We start from the raw sequence: 27,284 nt of genomic DNA on the forward strand, positions 1-27,284 counted from the left end.
GTCCAAGGAGGGTGAATACTTTTGAGAGCCACTGTATGTACCATTGGAAAGAATTATGAATATAAATCCCAACAAATGCGGGTAGAACCTTAACTAGCCCCACGTCCATAAATTCTTAAGAATAAAAAACATTTCTAGCTTAAATAATGATCTACGTGGTTAGTTTGATGTTTTCTACGCTCCTCTACTTCTTATGATCCAAACAACCTGCAAATATAAAAATAAAATGTATTATTGTGCATTATTATTCTGATACAACTGAACATGTATTTACAGGTTAGGCGTGACGCCTGAATTATTGTTTATTTCCTAGCAGATGCCCTTCCCCACAGTTGTTTACAAAAAAATACATATCAATAATTACAGTATTGATTTGTAAAGCAACTTGCTAGTTACAGGGGTTAAACCATGGAGCAGCTGTGCCCATACTTCATTACAGAAACCCTTACATATACTCTAAACAAAGAGTTAATTAAAAAAGTTATGGATACTTCATAGTTTAGGATTGAGCAGTTTAATTTATAGTCTAGATGCAGGGATGGAAATAAGACTCACATTGCATAGCAGTTTGATCCATTCCTGGTTTTATTATGAGTTTATTAAGACAGACCTGTGCTTGTTACCTATACACTGGGGCTAATCAAACTTGTAGTAAAACCTGGACTGGATGAAACTGCTATGCAACAGGAGTCTCATTTCCATCCTTGAGATTTCTGGTATAAATAAGTAGATACAGAAAGCTTTAAAACACACAACAGGTAGTCAGGGCAATTCATACCAGCTCCATGCCGTCACAACACATTGTCGTCACACAGAGCCATTTCAAAACTGTTTAAATGCCCATCCACTAATCCGAGTGCCAGAATAACAAATACATTACATAGTGTAGTCAGTAATAATAACCGAAACCAAAGTAGCTTGACTAAACTACTTTTAAACCCTACATACAGCACAGACTGATGTGTCGTTTGAAAAGCAGTACCAAGAGCAACACAATGTAAAATTCAATTCAAATAGAGTACCAGATTTTCAAATTGAAAACATACTGTATGCTTGCTTGCTAGAACATCTTTCTTCCAGAACTGCACATCTAAGACCTATGTAGCTTTTTAATATCTACAAAACAGGACTGTGATAGAAATATAATGAACCTTGGTTGTAAATCTCCCTCCCGACCTGTGAGGGCGCTAAGCAAGGGCAGAGTTGTTTGGACGGGTCAGGAAGTCGGTTAGTCTAGAAAAAGGCTAGACTGTTGCAAAAACGTATCGACCTAGAAGGGAAACAATGTAGCAGCCATAGATTGTAAAGGCAGCTGCATTCTTTACCAAGGGGTCATGTGTGTCAGTATATAAGGGGGGCGGAGAATCGTAATCTGTTCCTTGGTTTGTGAACTTGAACCTGAAGGACCGTGAGAGATGCAGTAACCACTGCTGAAATAAACCTGTGTTTTAAGAATATTCGTGAGTGTTTTGTTTGTTTTGTTTGTTTGTGTCTGTCAGTAATTGACCTAGGAGTTTTTATTGACTCAGAAATGTCTTCATCTAGACAATGTGGGGAAGCTATAAAAAAGGCTAACAAGATGCTCGGATACATTGTGAAAAGTGTTGAATTTAAATCAAGGGAAGTAATGTTAAAACTGTACAATGCACTAGTAAGACATCATCTTGAATATTGTGTGCAGTTCTGGTCACCTCGCTATAAAAAATATATAGCTGCTCTAGAAAGAGTGCAAAGAAGAGCGACCAGAATTATTCCGGGCTTAAAAGGCATGTCATATGCAGACAGGCTAAAAGAATTGAATCTGTTCAGTCTGAACAAAGAAGACTACGTGGCGACCTAATTCAAGCATTCAAAATTCTAAAAGATATTGACAGTGGGACTTTTTCAGCCTGAAAAAAGAAACAAGGACCAGGGGTCACAAATGAAGATTAGACAAAGGGGCATTCAGAACATAAAATAGGAGGCACTTTTTTACACAGAGAATTGTGAGGGTCTGGAATCAACTCCCCAGTAATGTTGTTGAAGCTGACACCCTGGGATCCTTCAAGAAGCTGCTTGATGAGATTTTGGGATCAATAAGCTACTAACAACCAAACGAGCAAGATGGGCCGAATGGCCTCCTCTCGTTTGTAAACTTTCTTATGTTCTTATGTTCTTATGTCTGTGTTTGTAAATCACTAGACAGCTAACACGTTCCGGAGCTGTCGCCAGAGGCCAGCACAAACCCGGGACAGCACTTCACCCATACCACTGTAAACTGTGTTGTATCACAATCACTAATTCACGCACTAAACAGACTTGTGTATGTGTTTTGTGTTTAATGTGGGGATACAATAACGAGACTATTATTTCGGGACCAGCCCAGGGATTATAAATGTCAGTGATACACGCCACTGTATTACTTACCAGCATATTATTTACTGTTTGTTTCGCCGTCCGGCACTGGACATAAAAATAATAAAAAACAAACCTTTTTTCACTTGGATTACAATTGTCTGCCTGTTCTTTAATCACCTGCACACTATCAACCACTTTGCCACAAGGACCTATACAGTATAATACTAGATATTGCACTACTTCAGGCAGAATAAAAAACAATGTACTGTCTTTTTTATCTGTACAGAACTGTAGTAGTAGGCTGTCATTTTACAATTCTCATTTCTATGTAATCTAACTGAGGCACCCTAAGCCTTGAAAAACTGCACTTCAACCACAGTACAGCTACTAAAACAAAAGAAAATGGGCTGTTTGGCTCATCAAAGCTCATCCTGTCCCAGCACACCATTCACCCACACTTGTGGATCTAATTTGTTAGGACAGAATCTAGTTGCTTTTTAAATGTTTCCAGTGTTTTGGATGCTAGTTCCCGGTGATTTAGTATCAGTTTCCATCTATTCTTGTTTCCCTGATAGTGGTGTGATACAGCTATCTAAAATACATCAGATGGAAATGACTTCACAATAAAACTGGCTGTATTGTTTAGTTATTGTTCTGTAGGTATATATGATAAGAATTCTAGTCCAAGGCGCTGTGTAAAATACTGGCTGATTTGCACCCTCTCAATGTCAGCGCCGCTCGACCTCTCAATTGTGGGATGGATAGCAGATGTATTGTACTGCACCCTAATTGTGTGAATGAAAAGCTACATCAAACTCAGATAAACCAGTTCTCTGCCCAAGTCTACTCCTGAGTCAGTGTAGAAGACTGGGCTGCAAAAGCAGTGCTGAATGGGTCACATATATCTGTCCTGATAAAACACACAGGCATGGTGTAGGACCTAGATCCTGTGTAAATCAATCACAACTAGGAATGCCCATCACAAAAAGCTGAACATTTTACAAATTCAAATATAAAACAGTTTCAGTATCGTTAAATACTGTGTTCAAAATATGAAGGCTGGTCTAATTGCTCAGTTGCACTCGTTTTTGTTTTTTGCAACATTTTTCAGAACCATTATTGATGTTAATGGGTTTCAGATACTGCTAGAAGTAGAAACTGCTGCCCTCTGACTTAAACAGACAGCATGCCACGTAATTAAACTGGGCAACAATGTTAAACTGATAGCAAGTAACGTAATTAAACTGGGCAGCAATGTGAAGCCATTGAAACGCATAGACGAGTTACAACAGTTCAAAATTGGTTGGAGTCCAGTAACCTTAACTATACTCAGCTAAGCTATACGCAGTACATCGTTACTTTTACCCTCAATGTACTGTCAATCAGAACGCAGGACTGTGATGCAATTTGAACTTACTTACAGTATCATGCAAAACATCATTAAGTCGTTCCACAAGGCAATTAAGATTCAGAAATATCGGAGACTCCATAAAAACTTCCAGATGTTGTCACCTGAAAATACAATAGAGAAATCCCAGCTATCACACAGCTTAAAGCGTTACCCTGTAAAGCTTACAAGAAACGGATTACGTTACCTGTGTTCTGAGTTGTCCGTTTAGCAGCATTATATTTTTAAACATTGGAGACTCTCTTCGAATGTTTTATTTCACATTGTGGGTCATAAATCAACCGAGCAATCCACTTCCCCACTTTGGAGCGTTCGTCAGGAGAAAAAATAATCTCTTCTGTATATACAGTAAAAATCTCTGCTGTATGTACAGTAAAAGTGTCTTCTGTGTATCCAGATCCCACTTCCACCTGCAGCGACGCCACTTTTCTGTTCCCACAATACAACACTCCTTTCAATCAGAGCACCAGCACTGTTGCAGAGGGAGTGTGATCTGGATACACTGCCATGTTTACAACAGACAATCTCTCTCTCCTGGCTAGCGTTTCTGAGTAAAATGTAATTCATTATTTTATTTACCCATGATATGGGAATACAAAAATGTCAAAACTTTGGGGCACATATTGAAAAACTCAGCTATATGGACAATAGGGATACAGCAAAGGTGAAGTCATATATTTCTTGTGCCAGATTCTGTATCCAGGACTTATCATTGCTTAATTAGCCCAACAAGGAAAGTGGAATTTGGGGGAAATTTACCTTTTTATTCACAGCCCCATCCAAATATAATTTGTAAAAATTCAGATTCCTAATGTTAAAAATAAGATTGGAAGGTTCCTGGAACAAATAATCAAACACCCACTGCTTGAAACTGATTCAGAAATAAATGTGTTTGTATTCCTTCCTGTAACAGAATTTGTAAATATTTACAAAGACACAAGGTCTGAAACAAGTATTCTACTGTACAGAAGAGCGCTTCTCTCTTTGTTTAAAGATAATCTGATTATCATTTTTTAAAAACAGCTTTGAGTACATTCTATGCTTACATGCACGTGACTCAATACTTTAATTATTTTAATTATGAAGACATTCCACAAAGGTTGGAAGGAATCCGTCCTTGTAAAGCAGTGTGCACTTGAATCCCATTGAAACCCCAATCCTGATGCCACTTCCACACTGCTTCACCAGCAACTAACTGGTCACACAGTGAAAAGAAACAAGACAACACACCTGTAGTTGGGCCTCGGCTTTCATCACCAAACCCTTGAGTGTCTTTCTTCTTCCTGTTGTATGGGGCGTAAAAAAAGCAGCTTTTTCACAAGGTGTGTTATTTGTACTGCAATAAGACACATTATTAGTACTGTAGTAAGACTTGTTATTAGTACTGCAGTAAGACACATTATTAGTACTGTAGTAAGACATGTTAGTACTGCAGTAAGATGTGTGCGCTTTCTCCCCTCCATGAAGTATTGGGACAGCTGAGAACATGTAAATTGACAGGCTCAGGATTTTGATTTATTGCAACATGATTTTCTGCAATAGTTACTGCAGTCGATCAGGTATCAATCAGTCTTGACAGTGATGTTGGAGAGAGTCCAATGAACAGCAACCTTCTAAATCATTAAAGGAAGGAGCTGTAAAGATTGAGAGAACTGAATCTATTTAGAGCAAGAGGGTGAAGAGAGGCTGGACTGAAGTCTTTAAAAAGTTCAACCTGGCCATTACTTTAAGTTCTGCACAGAAGGCAGTGCCAGAACCAGCTGGAAAGTGCAAATGTATGGAATGGGGGGGGGGGGGGGGGGGTAGGAGACTGAGGTAAATGTTACCTTACTTCCGTATGGTTCTAACCTTTCACGTCTGTATTGGTTCGCCCCCCCACCCCCCCATCCTCTTGTGCCTCTCCAAATATGGAATGGGCTACCTTGCTCTTGATGCTGAATCATAAGGCTTGACAAAGTAAAACCACTAGCCATGAGAACCACACCATTGGATTGGACTTTGCCCACATTGTTTTCAACTAAATGAAACAGCATACAACAAAGAATGTTTCAAAAAGGACATCAGACTGTGCTGTGTGTCAAGATAGAAGCCCTGCACATGCAAACAGAGTTATTTGTGAATGTATCTTTGGCAGAAATAGGGTTAAATCCACCTCTGCCAACACCCACGGGTGGAATGTGGCCTTTCCCTAATTAGGTAATCGAGTGCTAATTGAAGAATGGCACATGTATAGGAAAAAATCCAGTGAAGGCACTACTCAGCTGGGTCAAGGTTATTTTTGACATCAAGGATTGGTTTAGTGAAATGAAAGGAAAAAATCCAGTGAAGGCACTACTCAGCTGGGTCAAGGTTATTTTTGACAGCAAGGATTGGTTTTGTTTGAACCTTTTATTTTGGCACCTGTTCCGTGTTTTTTTGCTTTGCTATGTTGTTTGTCTGTAAATAACCATGCGCATGAGAGTCGCATTTCTGACACTATGCTGCTACAGCTGTGTTAGGAGCGAACTGGTGGCACTGTCTCACTGACGATGCTGCTCCTCTCTGAGGGTTGCAACGTCATGTTTGCAAAGGGGCTCCACTGAGAAACTGAGCCACAACAGCAGACATGAATAGCGATCTATATCGTGCAAAGAATCGAGCTGGAGCCGCAGTGTGAACTCACTAGAGAAATACTAATGTGAAAATGTGTCATCCAGGAGCTGACAGGTCTGTATGGCCAGAAGTATCCCAAAATACTACACTGTACACCTGTATTGATGAGGCGTGTTCACACACTGTACACCTGTATTGATCGTGAGCATCTTACAAACTCATGTTTACAGTACAGAGGATTTTACATGTCTTAACTTGGTTACCAGGCAACAACAATACAGTACACATCACTGCTAGGCCTGTCCTCTATCCAGGACTGGGTCACATGGTACGGTACTGCATGTTATTCTCCTTCATACGACACAGGTCTGCACAGGTCTGTGGCTCTTATTGCAAGCCACCCTTTTCATATATGATTGTATCTAACTAGTAATACAGGGAATGAGAAAATCATACTTACAGTTTAAAATTAAGGACTTGCATTCATGAGCAAGGTCCTACAAGATAAAAAGAAAAAAACAAGCAATAATACTAACCCGTGCATAGTAAGAAAAAAACTACTGCACATTATAGTAATAAAAGAATGAATTATTATACATGTGTGCTACAGCACAACACCTGGCCTAATACAAATTTATTTAAAAGTGCTCATTCAATGTGCTGTGTAGGAGGCTTGTAGCTTATGAAATGATTATTTTAATGTGCAGTGCCAGTCGTGTGGCCAATACCAAAAAGTAACTAAAAAAAATGCCAAGATGAACTCCAAGTGTCTGACTGTAAAACACTGCAAGTGTATGTAGCTCTTGATGATGGTATTTGTGTCAATTGAAATGATGATACTGCAACAAAGTCAGTTTGCCAAGATTGGAAATCAAGTGGTGTACTTGCTAAGTATGTTTAAGTGATTTATCATTCATCAAAAGGACAAGCTATGGCACCTACTTCATAACAAGAAAAAAATCTCTAAATTCAGTAAGTCCATCATAAAAATTCAAATAAATAAAAATCCAAATTACTCAACAGCACGGCATTGCAGAATTATTCATTACACTGCACATGCGTAGCAGAGCAATAATACCACTGCCAGTAACATTTCATCAAGTCAACTTTCTTCTATTTTAAATGAATATACTGCTGTATATAAACACATGTTATCAACCTACCTGCATTTCTAAAGCAATGTTGATGCTGAAATTGTAATAGAAATGCTTCTTTCATTATTTGTGTGTCTTTTAGTCTTTCGTGCAGAATACTGTGCAGTGTGTGAGTGTGGGATCAGGTCTACTACAGACTTGCTGACCGGGTCACAACATGCAAAGGTCTCTGTGTGTGTAACTTTCTTGATCTTCGTTTTTCCTTTGGCAAAGAAAGCTGTTATTAATTGAAGGGCTGGTTTTCTGAGCGTCACTGTCTTTTTTGTTGTTTTTGCACAAAACACCAGGTTTTCATCTCCAGTTTATTACTAAAAGGCTTGAGAAGCTGAGGGGCTGCTGTATGTTTTAAAATAAGAAACCCTTTGGCTTTATTATAGAAATAATGAAAAACTTAAGTGCACACGTCTATGTTTTCTTTATTTTTAAGAAATAATAGCAACGCAGCCACCAACAGGCACAGGGAATTGGCAGAAGAAACCGTGCCTGTCAAAGATCTTTTATTTGGGTTTAAAAAAAACTGTTTGGCACCATTAAGAAATGCACCTAAGGCACGCCTCTCAAAGATGGCACAGTGGATACGCACGTAAGTTTATTTTCCCTCTGTTTACTGTCAAGCTATGTATTTAATTTAGAAACTTTTCATTTACATTTAAACACATTGGAGTTATAACATGCATATTTAAAAGACAGCGCTACACTTAATCAGGCGCTCAAGATGTTTATTCAATATAAATAAAGCAGTCCTTACTGACATGCTTTCATTAGTTAACATGAATGCTGGCTGCGCTGTCATTTTCAGAACTTTTTTAGTTCTAATAACATTAAAATGAATAACATGCTGTTTTAATAGCATTACAGTGGGATTTGTATAAATATTTGTTTGCAAGATGCTGTTTGAATGTTCTCAGTAAAATAGATTTGCTTTCTACTTTTATTATTAAATGGCGATCAGACATTGAATCATTGTTAGTAGTTATTTCTGTTCAAGGAAACACATGTACATGGATTAGGGAGTGGTTAACATGTAGAAAACAGAAAGTACTGATTAGAGGAGAAACCTCAGAATGGAGTGTGGTAACCAGTGGAGTACCACAGGGATCAGTATTAGGTCCTCTGCTATTCCTAATCTACATTAATGATTTAGATTCTGGTATAGTAAGCAAACTTGCTAAATTTGCAGATGACACAAAAATAGGAGGAGTGGCAAACACTGTTGCAGCAGCAAAGGTCATTCAAAATGATATAGACAAGATTCAAACATGGGCAGACACATGGCAAATGCCATTTAATAGAGAAAAGTGTAAGGTACTTATATTTACCCAAAAAGAAGGACATCTCCGATCATTTTCTGTCCAGCTCAACACCTACTATTTTAACCTGATAAGCTACGATTGACGTCTTCTAGTGAAATCACTTAGGAACTAGCATAGTCTCTGTCCAATCATAATAAGGGGGGTGGGTTTAGTCTAAAGTTTGGTCGACAAGCAAAGACTTTTTAGTTTTCTTAAGTAAAAAGGCGGCTAGGACAATCAATCGTATGGCTCAATGCGTGTAATCGCTACAGGCGCCATTATTGGAGCCCACGCAAGAGGTGGAGTGTAATATAAAGCATCGGACAGCAGACGAAACTTATTTTTCTGCAATTTCTAATTTTGTAACATAATTTAAGAACCAATCTATTATCATGTGACAGTTGAAATTGATTTTGTGCTTCTTGAATTTTTTTAATGTTATTTGCTTCTTTATATATCCAGTACATCGATTGCTAGATAACAATAAATCGACTCTACAGTGTTAACCCAGTCAAAACACAGCTCGGCGCTAGCAGCTGTATGCATTACGAAATTACCACAAAAAAATTAAAATAAATAAATAAAATAAATAAATAAAAAATAACTCTACACTACAATCCCGTTGTAACGAATGTGCGATATAACGAATTTGCATAAAACTATAACCTGTTTTGATACCCTTTTGTATAACGATTAAACCTGGACAAAGAAAATAAAGCCAAATCAATATGGGTCAGAATAACGGACAAAAATTCAAAGGGCATAATAATAGGAGCATGCTATAGACCGCCAGATTCAGAGGGTGAGCAAAATAATCAGTTATACAATGACATTAGAAATGCGTGTAGCAAAGGAGAAGCCATACTAATGGGGGATTTCAACTTCCCCCATATAAAATGCGAAAACCCGGTGGGGAGCGCGATGGAAGAAATTGAAATGGTGGAAATGACAAATGACTGCTTCCTAACACAATTTGTCAAGGCACAGGTAGAGGGGAGGCATGCTTTGATTTAGTCTTTTCAAATAAGAAGATAACGAATAACCAAAACAGATCAGAGAACCACTGGCAAACTCAGACCACAACATGGTCTCATTTGAAATGTTTTTTAAAACCCCAAAAGTAATGACTAAAGCTAAGGTTTACAATTTTAGAAAAGCAAACTATGAAAGGTTTAAGGTGTGAAACAGAGATTAACAGAAGTAGATTGGAGTTAAATAGAGAAAACATCCACTGAAAAAGGATGGCTGTTCTTCAAAAATGTAGTATTAGAGGCACAAAACAATTATATCCCTAAAGTAGACAAATCTAAATGTAAAACTAAATTGCCAAAATGGTTTAATAGATCAATTAAAAAAAATATTCAGCAAAAAAAGGCACTTTACAGAGCGTTTAAAAGGGACCAAAAACAAAGTACACAGAAAGAGTACACGGAACTGCACATTGCTAGAGAAAAGTGTAAGGTACTGCACGCAGGAAATAAAAATGTGCATTATAAATATCATATTGGAGATACTGAAATTGAAGACGGAATCTATGAAAAAGACCTAGGAGTTTTTGTTGACTCAGAAATGTCTTCATCTAGACAATGTGGGGAAGCTATAAAAAGGCCAACAAGATGTTAGGATACATTGTGAAAAGTGTTGAATTTAAGTTGAATTAAGGGAAGTAATGTTAAAACTGTACAATGCATTAGTAAGACATCATCTTGAATATTGTCTTCAGTTCTGGTCACCTCATTATAAAAAAGATATTGCTGCTCTAGAAAGAGTGCAAAGAAGAGCAACCAGAATTATTGCAGGTTTATAAGGCATGTCATATGCAGACAGGCTAAAAGAATTGAATCTGTTCAGTCTTGAACAAAGAAGACTACGCGGCGACCTAATTCAAGCATTCAAAATTCTAAAAGGTATTGACAATGTCGACCCAAGGGACTTTTTCGACCTGAGAAAAGAAACAAGGACCAGGGGTCACAAATGGAGATTAGACAAAAGGGCATTCAGAACAGAAAATAGGAGGCACTTTTTTACACAGAGAATTGTGAGGGTCTGGAATCAACTCCCCAGTAATGTTGTTGAAGCTGACACCCTGGGATCCTTCAAGAAGCTGCTTGATGAGATTCTGGGATCAATAAGCTACTAACAACCAAACGAGCAAGATGGGCTGACTGGCCTCCTCTCGTTTGTAAACTTTCTTATGTTCTTATGTTATAACACAATAAAATGTGGAAAAGTCCAAGGGAGGTGAATACGTTTGAGAGCCACTGTAATGCCGCAATGTAGTCAGTATGACAATACTTTCTGGGTATGCGTAGCGACACTGTTTTCGTTCTGGTTATGCGTAGTGACACTGTTTTCGTTCTGGTTATGCGTAGCGACACTGTTTTCGTTCTGGTTATGCATAGCAACACTTTTTTTAAAATGCACTTGCAGCAAATATATAATACTACTTATAAAGAAGTTTATACACAGCATGACCGGACTTCCTAATAAATATCATGGATCTGTGCTGTTAAGAACATAAGAAAGTTTATAAACAAGAGTGCCCGCCCCTGTGTGTATTTTATATTGTATGTTGGTGTATAGTCATTGGTACACGGGATATAAACGGGTCTGTGTAACACGAGTTTTTAAAATATATATTTGTATTTAGGCACGAGGATTGTACAGCACTTCACGTGCAAGTAAAAAAGTAATAATATGTGAGCTCGGGGAACTGCACTTTATTAATTCACGTGCAGTTGTACTGAGACTCCAATTGAATGATTGATTAGCATCAAGTCTCGTTACAGCTGCATAAAAGCTGCATGTTTTCACTCACTCGGGGTTGTGTGTTCGTTGAGTGGAGAACAGATTGGTGGCGGAGGTAATAATAATAATAATAATAATAATAATAATAATAATAATAATAATAATAATAATAGTTAAAATATCAGCTCACGGTGTTTGTTTAGTTAAGTCAGTTTTGGTTTCATCTCTTTGTTTTGCCGAATGTGCCATGTCCTGTGTTTTTGTTTGTCTTGCAACCTTTTACTTTCTGTCTGTCTGTGCACTATTAAATGCTGAGCAAGACCATTCGCTCAGCTCCACCCAACTCCACCTCTCTCTTTGTTTATATCCTGGTTCCTGTTTCTGGTCTGACGTCCCCCACTCCAGCAGTCTTTGTGACAGTAGGCCATTCAGCCCATCTTGTTCGTTTGTTTGGTTGTTAGTAGCTTATTGATTCCAGAATCTCATCAAGCACGTCCCAGGTTGTCAGCTACAATAACATTACTGGGGAGTTGGTTCCAGACCCTGACAATTCTTTGTGTAAAAAAAGTGCCTCCTATTTTCTGTTCTGAATGCCCCTTTGTCTAATCTCCATTTGTGACCCCTGGTCCTTGTTTCTTTTTTCAGGTCAAAAAGTCCCTTGGGTCAACATTGCCAATACCTTTTAGAATTTTGAATGCTTGAGTCAGGTCACCGCGTAGTCTTCTTTGTTCAAGACTGAATAGATTCAATTATTTTAGCCTGTCTGTCCAAAGGCTGGGAAGCTTGTTTTTTTTTTCCTTCCCAAAACTTTAAACTGCTGCTGCTTCAAAGCTGTGTTACTGATCAGGTTCTGACTTGGCAGGTAACAAGCTGGATACTTTGGCTGTCTGTTGCTAAAAAATTTTTGCTGCTGCATCCTTGCAATTGGCACCATGACGCATTTTTCCATAAAACCTTTCGAAATCTTCTTGGGAACCAGTGAAGCAATTGATCTGACACTTGGCATATATCATCAGCATCCAAACCCACATCAAGGTTGCGAAACGAAGTTGCTGTGTTTAAAATTTTATGTAAAAATCGCTGCCACAAATCTTATCAAAACGTGCCCCTAACAACAAACGGCTGTCCAACTAAGTCCAAACATGGTAGTTATCGTCCCAGTGACAATGGGATAAAATATGTGAAAATGGTGATGTTTTATAAAACAAGATGGCCACCAGGTGTATGTTTACATCTGAAATTTAAACCTACGTCAGTTGACAAACAATTTACTTGACTAACTCCAAACTTCACAAGCATCATCCTTGACACTGTAGCAATTCAACTGACTTTTAAAAAAATGGTGCTGATCTGAAACCAAAATGGCTGTTTGATGCATTTTCTTTAACTAAACCCGTTTCTTACAGTAATTGCTTAAGTGTTTGGTACTGGTACTGGGGCTTGGAATCTGTAAAACTGCCTGGCAGTTCTAGTTATTATTATTTTTCCCCCAAAAGCTTGTTGCATTCTCATGAAAATGCATACGTAAGTAGATGCCTATGTGTGGACAACCAGACTGGCGTCCCCGGAGTGGAAAAAGTTCACAGTTTGACCACTAGGCTTGTTCTTGTGAAAATATTGAACAATTTTCAAAACACATGTCGACAAAAACAACTTAACATGGAGATCTGACAATGTCAGTATATAGCGCACGAATGGCCTATAAAAAGAAAAGGTTGAAACAAAATCAATTGGACGGTTGGTTTGCCTGCGTCGTTGGATTTGCGCAAAATATTCAATGTTGATCGGCACCAAAATTGTCACGTTTGCTCATGATAAGGTCCTTTCTAAATTTTGTAAAATCCCCACTTTATCGTTAAAAAACATGGATGCAGCGAGCAAAATAACACTTTCACGAGTGCTATATTTACATATATTAAAGTATAAATCCATACTGCAATAAACTAGAGACATGAAACTGAGTATGGTAGTAGAGGGTAATGTGAAGTACTGTCAATTTTCAAAATGGTGTGTTTTTGTCACATTTGGCGGCCACATTGATAATTGAAAAATGACTTATGACCCATAACAAGAAAAGTGTTGCACTTATGCTCTTCAATGTTGGTACAGTTGTGCGGCACATAATAAAGTAATAACCGCTAAAATCAAAAACAGATTGGTCACATGGTTTGGTGGCCATGTTGGAATTAAAGTTTAATTTTTATCTCCTAGGGCATGCCGATATGGTCAAAGTTATAATAGAACACGTCTAGGAAGTCATGTGCTCTGTGAAAAAATGTCATCACCCGCGACCTTTGACTTCTCAGAGGTCAAACTAAAAACTGGCTCCTTGTGCCTCAGTGATCACAGATAGTCATGGTTCATATGGCACACATATAGGAAGGCATATGTGCTTGTGACAGGGTCTTCCTCGGGTCACACGCGTGGGTAGCCGCTGTTCAAGCATACAGAGAGACAGAGGTGGTGTTGAAACGCCGGCACAGGCGCGCAGGATTTATTAACAACAAACAAAGTGAAAGTAAAATAAAGGCGGTCATGTGACGTTACCAGCGATGGTAACGCACAGAGGACAGATACAGAAAACCGTACAAAAAGTGCAAAATAAAACACAATACCCTAAACTATAACTCAAAAGGTGCCGTGAAAACGGCAGGCCTTGCAGCAGCTAAACAATTAAATCAATTGTAACAATTAACACAAAAACATACAATAAACTAATTAAGTACCAAAACGTCACAAAATAAACCCATTCCCACATATAAACCACACCAACACTAATTTACCACTGTGCAGGGCAATCGCACTGCCACAGTGCTCTATAAAAAAAAGTCATCACCCATAACCTTTGACCTCTGCTAAGGTTCAAAACCCACAAATTGGCCTATAGCTCCTCAGCTGTATCTAACACAGATCAGTGCACTTAAACTTCAGCATAAGATTATGGTCTGTATACAATACAACTTTGTAATTATTTGTGATGATTGAACCATGTTTTCTTTGTATGCCTTTATAGTTGCTAGCAACTCTAGTTATTATTAATAGTAGTAGTAAACAAAGGTTTACTTTTCACTGGAACTTCTGCGTAGTGTTGTTGGAAATATTTTTTAAATTTGCTGTGTTAATTTAAATAGTAAATAAATGTACTAATTCATTAAGTCAGTCCAGGGAGTGGGTTGACATGATGTGGGTTCCGTTGTACCTTGTAACCCTTAGTGTGTGGTTATATGAAGTTGGGCCACACCCTGTAGTGTCTTACTGCTTCATTGTGTTCAGTCTAAGATTCGTATTCAGAATTACTGTTGAGTCGTGGTTGATTTTATACCATATGTTTGTCAGTTAGTTTATTATTCTAGCTTATTAACATACACTTGCCTATTGCTTTTCTCTTACTTAATTTGTTCATTTCATATGTTGATACATGTACGTCATGACATAAGTAATAAATTCATTTGTATTCATTGATTCATGTTGTGATTGGCCTTGGCATATTGTGTCCGGTTGTGAACTCTGTCTTAGAGAACACTTTGCTTGCTTCACTAGGGGTTAGGGCTGAGGCGGCATGATCGGGGCCTAGGCTCCGCGCACACATGCTGTGCCTGTCCTCCTGTGGGATATTGGTCCCACAGGCCTCGCAGGCATGGAAGCCGGCCTTACCAATCATAGCACCAGGTTAGAAACAACTGTGCGCTGTAAACAATGCGTGCGCCGCGCGCACCGAGCACCATGGACACCGGGAGTAGTGTGGCACCGGGTTAAATACCACCAAGTACTACGTGCACCACGTACCATGCAATAATAAACACCGCACACACTGTGTGCGCCGCTTGCACTGTGCACCACGTGCACCGAGCAGCACCAGTATAACATGCACGGAGCACTGTGTGTATCGTTCAGCACTGGTCTAATATGCACTGCTTGCACCGAGTACCATACCGGACCGGCGTGCTAGCCTATATCGGTACAGCAACAATGGGCACCGTGGTATCGAAGTAGCACAGGCAGAGTCTTATGCACCACGGTATTAAAAAACACTGGGGTAGCTAGACACGGTGCCTACCCTGACCGTGGGGTCTCACGCTTGAGCAGCGCTTACTGTACAACGGGGGGATAGGGCCGAAGCCGCGGCAGGTTATAGTAAGTAAGCACCGTGCACACCGTTGTACCGTAGAAGCACGGGCAGAGTCTTATGCACCGAGATATTAAAAAACACCGGGGCAGTTGTGCATGGTGCCTACCCTGACCACGTGGTCACACGCCTGAGCAGCGCATAGCAGACAACAGGAGGACGATTGACTTACACACACAGTAATAAAAACAGTTTTTAAAATACAAAAACCAGTTCAATATTACAGGACAGATGGGGAGAGCACTCTGTCGGTAGATTGAGCGACTTACACCAAAAGTGAAGGGCCGTGCAGCCTGTTTACATCTCAACCCAAAAACGAGGGAAGCCTCGGTGAGGAGTATATGGCCGGCCCAGTGAAAGCAGCCGCGGAGCGACTGGCACTCTACGCGAGTACGGAATACAATCAAAACAAGGCCCAACCGCGGCCCGAGGGTGGATGGTGGGCGAACTCGACAACGGGAACAAAGCAAGCCCAGTCCCGTGGAGTAATAGTGGTCTTCGAAGTAAGAAAGGGTGAAAAACACACGCAATTCTTAACAATAATACTTACTGTACTAAGACGGACAGACAGAAAGAAGCAGCCTGACACGCGGAGCGCGCAGGTGCTGATAGTCAGAAATAAAAAGGCTACGATTTTTTAAACTACTGATTCCGAAAAAAGCGGCGACCGCCAGCTTTCAGCACAAAGTGCAGGAGAACCAGCAGTAGCCTACAAAGCACTTTTTAGAAGAAAAGAGGGTTCAGTGCAACACAGAGGTCTTACCGAACCAGTGTGAGCTGCGAAAGAGGATGTTCCTCCCCCTGCATGACGGTTAAGTACCCTCGGGAGACAGGACCAAGGAGGTCACTTGGTGGAGGGGGCCTATCGGCAGCTTTGATATAGGAGCTCAGTTGCATACCAATAGGCAGGAGTGTATCCCATAATGATGTTTGGTGGCATTATTCAAATTGAAAGGGAATCATCCCATCACTACTTTAAGCAAACAATGTGAAATGCTAAACTGAAATCGCAAGCCCTGTTCTAAGAGTTACGTTTAAAATGTGTAAAACTAATTAACTCATTGTTGAAGTGATTGTTGCATAATAAAATGGTATTCGCTTTTCTGTTGAATTGTTCTGACTGGTTTCATTGATGAATCAATAGTTTTTTGTGGATGTGTAGCATAAATGTGGCTTTGTTAATCAACAGTGTATCTGCCCCGCAATCCCTTTCTCTTTACGACCACATTTAGTTAGAAGATTTGTAGAATGAATCAATTAAAAGATCAAAAAGGTGGTGTCACAAAAATGTTTTGAGCGTAGTTCTAGTTGGTTCTCTCAATAAAGTTCTATTGGAGGTGATACTTCTGATAGAAATGATCACGGTCACATTGTTTTAGCATCAATGAAACAAATCATGTTTATGCAGTAGTCTCCGCCTATAGAGCACCTCCTAAGAGAACACTTCACCTTAGGGAACACTTGTGGTGAAATAGATTTTTCCCATTGTAAATGCTCTGGATAAAGGAACAGGAACTTTGCTCAAAAGAACACCTTCTTGGCACTGATAACGATTTGTTCAGTACTGTTTTGTAACCTGATAAGTCATCACCATCAAACTTAAATTAAAATGGTTTATTCAGTATTTTCAAAAGTGACTTGTCATCGTGAGAGTGTCTTGAGGCACACTGACTGGTTTATTAAATCTTTCCAGAACTACCGTCATGTCATTGAATTGTTTTGTATTAAGATTTCCACCAGTGCAAACGGCAAAATATGCCGCTGTTTCTCTTGCTACACAAAGTTGAAAATTGTTGGAGCTCTTAAAAACAACCTGAATCAGAAACAATTAAAAAATTTTACTTCCATTACGGAATGAGAAGAGCCCCCTCTGACCACCAATCACTGAGCATATATAAAAAAGCTGCCCTAGAAAGGGCCTGCTATGAGGGTGAAGTCCCTCCAACCTCCCACCTCCTGCTGAAGAGGAGTGTCCTCACAATAGCATATCGCCATTTTTTTTTAAAATCAGAGGTCAGCTGGGGACATGACCTCGAAGGGTAATGGTTGTCATTCTTTTTCAGGGAACCAGGGTTATGGTAATAACCTAACGTTCCCTTTACCGAATGGGAAGTTGTACCAAAACTGTCGTGGCTCCAGATTACCAACAGTACAGCCTCACGGCGATAGACTCAGAGCCCAGATGACACCTAAGGACATGCCGCCTGCAACACCCAGAACCCAGAGAGAGTCTTGCTTGGTTTGCAAGATGAAGGCGGTAAAAACACGTAAATGTTTGACTACCTGTCCATGTAGCAGCATTGCATAGCTCATCTAAGGAGGCGCCATGAAGGAAAGCCCACAAAGTTGCCTGACCCCTGGAAGATTGGGCCATAAAGACCCCCGATAAGGGGGAGTCCATCTGTTCATACGCCAAGCGTATAGCATTTGCCACCCAGTGTGCTAAACGTTGCTTCGATAGGGCCTGACATATAGAGCGGGACCCATAGGATTAGACAAACAGCTGGTTGGACTGTCTCCAGAACGGCGTCCTATCCAGGTAACAGCGCAGAGCCTGAACTGGGCAGAACGTGTGCTGTCTATGGTTCTCCTCTGACTCGTGTGGGGGAGGTCTGAAAATTTCCAAAACCACTGGTTGGTTAATATGGAATGGAGATACCACCTTTGGCAAAAAGTCTGGATTTGTTCTTAATGTTACCCACGAGTCATTTCCTGTGAATACCATGCATGTGTCATCGATTGACAGCGCATGAAGCTCATTGGAAAACTTTCCATTTGTATGAGTACTGGGCTCTAAGTGCTAGGCACCCTAGTGCTTGACTGTAGTGTTTCTACTACTGCATCTGACAAACCTCTCTGAATAGACGGCTCCGTTCAACGGCCAGACCCAAAAGTGGAGCTGGGCTGGGTTCGGGTGCCATAATAGCCCCACGCTTGGTTCAGGAGGTCCTTGCGCAGTGGGAGCCACCACGGCTGACCTGACAACATGTCGGAGAGGAGAGCAAACCAGGTGCGTCTCAGCCATCTGGATGCAACCAGCAAAACCTCTGCTCTCTCCACCCTGATCCTCTCTAGTGTTAGCAGTACATACAATTTGAACCAAACAGTCTGCTATCTCAGGTATTAGTCTCCTTTCAGAAGAAAACACCAGTGTAGCTCTGTGTCACAAAGACGGCTGTAGTGGGTGACGTCAGATCAGAAACCAGGAAATACTGCCAACTGGCAGTATGAGAGGTGACACACTTAGGCAGAAAATAAGGTTGAAGAATGATTAGTTTTATTATACTTTCAAATAAAGATTATACAGACTAACCAAACCAGTAAAGAAAATAATTAAACAAAAGAAACCTGACCGCACACAGTTCACTAAAGAAAATAACACAGGGTCTGGGTCCTTCCTTGACCCCAGACTACAAAGGCCAGTCCGTGTGCACACCATCGGCTGCTGTTTAAAGACCAACAATCCCTTTACCATGTCAGCACAACTTGCAAAGAAAATGTACACAATGAAATTTACTGGTTGCATAAGTATTCAGCCCCTTAAGTCAGTACTTAGTAGAAGTACCTTTTGCAGCAATTACTGCTGAATCTTTTTGGATAGGTCTCTACTAGGTTTACACAGTAGGATGGTGACATTTTTTCCCATTTTTCACTGGAAAATTGCTCCAGTTCTGATGTTTGTTGGAGATCGTCGATGGACTGTAATCTTCAAGTCTCGCCATAAATTTTCAGACTTTGACTGGGTTACTCAAGAACATTAATTCTCCTCTTGTTCAACCACTCCAGTGTGGCTTTGGCTTTGTGCTTTGGGTCATTGTCCTGCTGAAATGTGAATTTCCTACCCAGTTTCAGAGTCTTGGCTGAGTCCAACAGGTTTTCCTCAAAAATCAATTTTATTAGATTTTTTTTTTTGCCAACTGTTGTATTTTTTCATTATGAAAGTTTGTTTTTAAATTGGATTTTTTGTATACCATTTTATTTTCACAACAGTTGTAACAATTCAAATGTAACAATTCAAATTGTATCAACATAATAGGCTATTTCTTTTTTGTATGACATCACCTTGGTGCCCTTGGGTTGGATTTATGTTTTGCCTTTTTGCCCCCTAGAACTGCCTTGGTGCCCCTGAAGCTTCATGCCCAACAAAGACAATGTTGCCTTGCCCTTCATGACCTTAACTTAATGCTCTGCTTTCAGTCTATCTTCATATGACTTGCCTGTTAATCCTGGAATTAATCGTGTTGCTCTCCTCTGTACTCTTTCCAAGGCCTCCGTCTTTCTTACGATATGGGGACCAGAATTGTACACTAGACATGGTTGTACCAGTGCATTACATAATTTTAATAAAACTTCTCTAGATTTTAATTCAACTGTCTTGGCTATATAATCTAACATTTTGTTGCCTTTTTTATAGCTTCTCTGCACTGTCTAGTTGGTTTAAGAGTTTCACCCACTACTACCCCCTAGTCCTTTTCATACATAGCTTCCTCTGTTTCACTGTTCATGTTATACTTGCCTCTAATGTTTTTGTGCCCGATGTCCAAGACTTTGCATTTGTTCAGATTACATTTTATCATCCATGTGTCAGCCCACGTTTGAATCTTGTCTACATCTCTTTGTATTGTTAGAGTTGCTGAGTGGGAGTTGGCTACCTCTCCCAGTTGTGTGTCGTCTGCAAATTTGCACAGCTTACTGATTATGTCTCAGTCCAGGTAATTTATATAGACTGGGAATATTAATAGTCCTGTAGCAGGATAGCATCAGGAATGAGACTCAGAGGCTAGAAACTGCAGTTAAAGCGCAGCTGCACACGTTTATTAACAAACACACAAAACACAGCAACAACTTAACAAGGTATAAGGGCCAAAATAAAAGGTTTAAACAAAACAATTGTGATGTCAAGCTGGGCATTCACCTTTACTGACCAAGTTAATAAACATTTACCAACAACACAGTGTGCACACTCGCCAAACTCCCACTCCCCCCAGACAAAGGATTTCTCTTTCCTTATATACCATGTGGCTGGAGCTTAATTAATCGTCACTTATTCAATTAAGATTCCAGCCACAGCCTCATGTATTCTGTCAGAGAAGAGTTTAACCCCCTCCCTTCTAACCCTATATTCACAACACCCACCCACCCAACTCCCCACCACCACCCCTTGAGCGTCCAGCTCCCTCGATTTGAGATATGGGACTGGCTGCTGAACCCTATGGTGGACCTCATGGAGGCCCTCCTGATGACGATCAACCTGCTGTGGGACAGAGATGGGGAGCAATGGGAATCCTGGGGAAGAGTTCCCTCCCGCCGACTACCTGGCTGCAGAAAAGAGAATTCCCTGAAAGCTTCTAGTCCCATCAGGAGGGGCTTTGCCTACTCCAACTGTACAGGCAGTAGGCATGTCCACGCCAGAGCCGCACCAGTCCGCAGCGGCCGATAGAGAGCCACACCAGTCCCCAGCGGCCAAGGGAGAGCCACATCAGTCCCCAGTGATAGAGGGTGACCCTGTCTGACATCATCAAAAAGACGTAAAGCACAGGTCTCTAGTAATTTTTTTTCCGGCCAAAAGCCAAGAAAACCATTCGATGGCCAAGTGAGACTGGTAAGAGCTGAATGAAGTCGAAAAAAGGGTGTATCTGATAGCCCCTTGCACCACACAGATAACACGGACATAAACAAAGGATATAGCTGCTTCTGCATCCAGTGCTTAAAGGACACATATCATGGACATTTGCAGAGCTTTTTGAGATGTTATAGTAATAAAATAATGACTTGGATCACATTATTGAGGAGTTTGGTGATAAAACGAGTGATCAGAAGAGGATTTATTGGTATGCACGTCTATAAAGAGGTATGTGAAATATAAGAACATAAGAAAGTTTACAAATGAGAGGAGGCCATTCGGCCCATCTTGCTCGTTACTTCGAATGCTTGAATTAGGTCGCCGCGTAGTCTTTTTTTTTCAAGACTGAACAGATTCAATTCTTTTAGCCTGTCTGCATATGACATGCCTTATAAACCTGCAATAATTCTGGTCGCTCTTCTTTGCACTCTTTCTAGAGCAGCAATATCTTTTTTATAGCGAGGTGACCAGAACTGAAGACAATATGATATATATAAGATGATATAAGATATATAAGATAATATAAGATAAGAAAAGATGAGGTCTTACTAATGCATTGTACAGTTTTAACATTACTTCCCTTAATTTAAATTAAACACTTTTCGCAATGTATCTGAGCATCTTGTTGGCCTTTTATTGCTTCCCCACATTGTCTAGATGAAGACATTTCTGAGTCAACAAAAACTCCTAGGTCTTTTTCATAGATTTCAAGAGGGTCTCACCTGGTAAAGGCACGGGCGCATAGTGTGCAGGGTGAGTCGTATAGTCAGGGGAATGCAGGGGTTCCAGAGTGTCTCATCTGGTAAAGGTATGGCCGCAAGTTGTGCAGGGTGAGTCATACAGTCAGAGGAGTGCAGCGGTCCCAGAGGGTCTCAACTGGTAAAGGCACGGCTGCTTACTGTGGAGGGGGAGTCGTACTGTCAGGGGAGTGCAGGGGTCTCACCTGATAAGAACATGAGAACATAAGAAAGTTACAAACGAGAGGAGGTCATTTGGCCCATCTTGCTCGTTTGGTTGTTAGTAGCTTATTGATCCCAGAATCTCATCAAGCAGCTTCTTGAAGGATCCCAGGGTGTCAGCTTCAACAACATTGCTGGGGAGTTGATTCCAGACCCTCACGATTCTCTGTGTAAAAAAAGTGCTTCCTATTTTCTGTTCTGAATGACCCTTTGTCTAATCTCCATTTGTGACCCTTGGTCCTTGTTTCTTTTTTCAGGTCGAAAAAGCCCCTTGGGTCGACATTGTCAATACCTTTTAGAATTTTGAGTGCTTGAATTAGGTCGCCGTGTAGTCTTCTTTGTTCAAGACTGAACAGATTAAATTCTTTTAGCCTGTCTGCATATGACATGCCTTTTAAACCTGGAATAATTCTGGTCGCTCTTCTTTGCACTCTTTCAAGAGCAGCAATCTTTTTTATAGCGAGGTGACTAGAACTGAAGACAATATTCAAGATGATGTCTTACTAGTGCATTGTACAGTTTTAACATTACTTCCCTTGATTTAAATTCAACACTTTTCACAATGTATCCGAACATCTTGTTAGCCCTTTTTGTATCTTCCCCACATTGTCTAGATGAAGACGTTTCGGCTGCGTGGTGTGCCGGGTGAGTCGTACAGTCAGGGGAGTGCAGGGGTCCCAGAGGGTCTCACCTTTTCCCTTTGTGATTTGCATTCAAGTGGATCTTAACAGTAATAGGTGAAAATAGGCGTATCTCTTTCTTTTGCTCTCTCCAATGACATTGAAGCTGACACCAGATCAAACAGAAATAAAACTAAAGCAGCCAATCAAATATCCAACGTTTAGGGCACAGGATTGAGACGTAATAATAATTTTGAAAAAACAAAACAAAAACAAAAACAAAAACTTTATGAACATTTATCTTTCATCATGTAATCAAAGAAACTACAAAATGATATCACAAAAATCTACCGGAAGGGCCATTCCATGACAAATCACCCAACAGGTTACACCTGATTTCTTTGATTTACACCAGACTTTGTAGTTTCAGGCAAACAAGCTCAAATGTGCATTTTTAGACTGATCAGGTAAATAACTTTTTTGGTGTGATTTGTCATGGAATGACCCGGAAGCCATAACAGTACAGTATTTTTTAGTTAGGTATATGGAAAACTACAACGCAGTGTGTAATTCAATAAGTTAATGTAACATTATTCAACAGGTTTCATTTGACATTATAAAGAAAAAATTGTTAATTCTATTATATAGGGTGAAGCAAGACGTTTGGCCATAGCTGTACAACAGCTAGACACTAAAGTGATACTAAAACAGCAACCTAGTTTGTACTCCTTTGTTTGTTGCCTCATTCTGATTGGTTAATGGGCTTGGCATTTTTATATTTGAGAGATTTTCAAACCATTGTTTCTCATTACCACAATCTGAAACCTTTGCTTAGTGAATGGAAGTTTTTCTTCTGCAATCAAGTAAGGAGCATTATATTTCATTTAATTCCCTATTTCTATGTGTTCTGCTTTCACTGTTCTTAAAATGGTCAGTTTGAGAAACTGTTTTCCCTGCAGCAGCAGCTGGTCTGTTTTCCATGCAGCAGCTGACCGCTTTAGTGCAAAGCCCCCACGCTACATGTACTGTTTTTCATTATGGTAACTTCTTGAATTATCGTGCCTGATTCTTTGGCTGAAGACATATTATCAGCTCATCATCTAACTAGGGAATCTGCTGCGCAATTAAACCAACCTCAAACTCCTGAAGGCAAACCGTATAACCAAATAGATTATATCTGGGATAGATGCAACTGCTAAGAGGATGCAAGAGACAAAAAATACGTTAAGTTTTTGTTGACTTGAAACTTTTACGCACACTACAATTTGACTGGCTAAAGAAAACAATGATTGATTGGAGTTCACAAAGAAAACTTTTTTTTTTTTAACTTGATATGGTACCTTTTTCTGTTAATGGCACGTGTGCAACACACACCTAAGTGTATTGTTGTTTTAGATTTTCATGGTTCTAAATTTCTTGAATTCAACTGTTCATTTTAAGGTACATTCTTAAACAACACCACTCCTATGGTATGATGCTGGGGTTAATACAGCACCTCTGAACTTGCAGGCATTTATGTTCAGTCATATTGTTACCATCCTTCTCACAGCTTAAAACATGATATGACAGCTTTTCTTTTCTTTACTGACTGACAGCACATACATAAATATTGACTCATACTTTCGAAGAGTTAAGGGGGACATGATTGAAGTCTTTAAAGTCTTAAGGAGTTGAAATAGTTAACCCTGGCCAATACTTTAAACACAGCACAGAAACCAGGAAGAGAAGACACATCTGAAAATTAAGTGGAGATAGACTCAGGACAGGAAAGGAAACCCTTCTTCACACACAGTGGTGAGGGTATAGAATGGGCTGCCGTATTATTTTTATAATAAGTCTTTCATCCTAAACCGGTCAATTTCTGACCCTAGCCAATCAGCAGTGTGGCAGCAACTTATATAGCAACTAACTAGCAAATCATATCCACCCTTACTTTACAGTGCATTCGGGACTCGAGTTACAGAAGGTTGGAAACCATTAACTTGACTTTGAACAGGACCGGCTTCTGTTTTGTTCATAATGGCAGAAAAAAAAAACGAAAAAGAAAATCTGAAGATGAATATTGAACCTTCTTACCGGAGTGGGAGAGTATTGGATTTGTTTCTTATTTGCCAGTGCTCGGTTGCATAAACCATCTTATTATTAAGTTATTATTATTCACTTAAGAGAATTTTTCACTTAGCTAAGGGAAAAACTTAAGGGTTGCACAAATATCTTAACCGCTCTCCTTAGCTAAGGGAAAACACTTAAGTATGCATGCACTATTTAAGATTTCAACCAATAGGCGAGTAGCTTACTGTACTCTGTAAATACCCTGTCTCCATGGCAACACATGGGCAGTAGGAAAACTACAGTATGGCTGATAAAAAAAAAACTGGCCAGAGGAGCAAAAACACAATAAAATAAAAATAAAATAAAATAAAAGAAAGCAAATAACAGACAAACTATGTCTGAATTAAAAAAATGCCATGAAGTTGAAGAAATTGGCAGAAATAACTGAATGTGTGAATGCAAGAAATTTAACGGTAAATCGCAGCATTCACGAGATTAAAAAAAATAGATATATATTCTGATTTCAGAAAAGCATCACAAAAAACAAGTAAATCTACAAAAAACTACAAAAAATGTACACTAAACATATTTGTTTAAACAATTTGTATGGCTGTGTTCGCAATTTGTACTTAGCAGAATTAATCATTAATCTCACTTAAGATGTTATGCAACCGGCCAAATGTGTGTTTTTTTTTTTTAAGTATACATTTTTAAAGTAATAAAAACGAAGTGCTTCCGCTGTTTTTGAAGAACAGGGAGCAATGCTTGATTTCTTCTTGTTCAGGGTTGTTAATCTGCTGCCAGCATTATACAGGCATTAAAAGACATTATTTCGGTCAAGTCAATAGTTTGTTATAATTGCTTGTCATCCATTATATCCAAAGGATTTTCTCTCTGCAAATCCTTCTGCCAAGTGTGGCTCTGTCCTCTTCAATTTCCAAAAACGCTGCCATACCGTTTTACCGATTTAAGAAGCCTCAATAGGACATTTAAGTATTTTCACTTAGTTATATAACAATGTGCGTAGTAAAGAATGCCAAAAGTCACACTGTGTACAGATCCTGCCTGTATGTGGTATAAGAACATAAACGATAGTTAGCCACTCACCCAAATAAGAAACAAAAACAAAACTATGCTTTTATATATAGTGAAAATGTATTTGGTTGGATATCAATATTACGTAGGTAGTGGAAAAAATAAAGGTCCGCTTCATTTAATTTTGTGTGTGTGTGTGTGTGTGTGTGTGTGTGTGATAGTAATTGTAATAAAAACATATCAGTGAAATGTTAAATTAAGTGCTTTTTAAAGTTTGTGGCTCTTGTCACTGTAAATTTTATTTCCTTGGCTCTGTCTGTGAAAGGTTGGCCACCCCTGCCATAGAGCACTGAACACACGCAAACATTACCATTCAACATAGAGTTCAGGAATCACAGGGGCAGCAGGGAAACTGCCCAAGGTCCTTACTGCGCATGCTCGTTTGAGGTGGTAGCAGTAGGTAATGTAATTGCCATTATGATCTCCATAATGATGTTGCTAGCGGTCAGCCACGTCTGGGATATTTGTGTGTGTGTGTGTGTGTGTGTGTGTGTGTGTGTGTGTGTGTATATATATGCACACACACACGGTACTCTACTGAGGTAGTGTTTTTACTGGCCCAGATACAATTTTAAGTGCAAAACTGGGCGCACTGTTTTATTCACCGCTGCAAATGTATTGGCGAGCCAGAAGTACATCCACCAGTGACTGGATTAAAACAAGAGTTTGGAGAAATTAAATATGGCAACTAGTACTAGAATTGTTCAAATGTTATGTCAGCCAGGGTGTCCTCGGCTCACCATGCCCCCCTGTCAGGCGCCTGCGGGCTTGCCTGTAAGCTGCCCAGAGATGAGTAGTCCTCAGACACTCTAGCTCTGAGGTGGCTGCATGGTGGGCCTGCAGTGTGAAAAGATGCTGACGGCACACGCTTCGGAGGACAGCGCGTGTTCATCTTCACCACTCCTGAGTCAGCGCAGGAGTGGTAGAGGTAAGCTGAGCCTAAAAATTATTGGTTATTCCAAATTGGGAGAAAAAATGATAAAAACAATTGCCGACCACTAAATACAATTTAAAAAATTTAAAACCAAAAAAATCACATCAACTTAAAATTTTTGCTTTATAATTTGAATACTTAATTTAAAGGTTGAAAAGTTCAATTACAAATTATATCAAAAATCAACTGTAGTATTATAACAAAAGCAAAACAGCAAAAAATACTAACTCCATATCAGAAACGTTGTTTTCCTACCGTCAAACAGCAAATGAATGATTCGAATTCGCCATTTCACCGCTGAGATATTCCCTTTGCAATGTGTCTAGTACCTCACAGTTCAAAAA

At 39.7% G+C, this 27,284-nt stretch overlaps 1 long non-coding RNA gene across 2 annotated transcripts; it reads right to left on the bottom strand.

Annotated features, from left to right (window-relative positions):
* On the bottom strand, nt 1–27,201 carry LOC121300680. 2 transcript variants are annotated; one of them, XR_005947557.1, is made up of 8 exons: nt 27,169–27,201; nt 22,003–22,223; nt 6,798–6,834; nt 5,667–5,762; nt 4,976–5,028; nt 3,759–3,849; nt 2,407–2,442; nt 1–207 (listed from the first exon to the last, which is right to left on the bottom strand). It is a non-coding gene; the product is annotated as an uncharacterized LOC121300680 (long non-coding RNA). The 2 variants fall into 2 exon arrangements; XR_005947556.1 differs by lacking the exon at nt 2,407–2,442.
* Between the last annotated feature and the right edge of the window lie 83 nt (nt 27,202–27,284).

This window comes from Polyodon spathula, chromosome 26, assembly GCF_017654505.1.
Source record: "Polyodon spathula isolate WHYD16114869_AA chromosome 26, ASM1765450v1, whole genome shotgun sequence".
NCBI lineage: Eukaryota > Metazoa > Chordata > Actinopteri > Acipenseriformes > Polyodontidae > Polyodon > Polyodon spathula.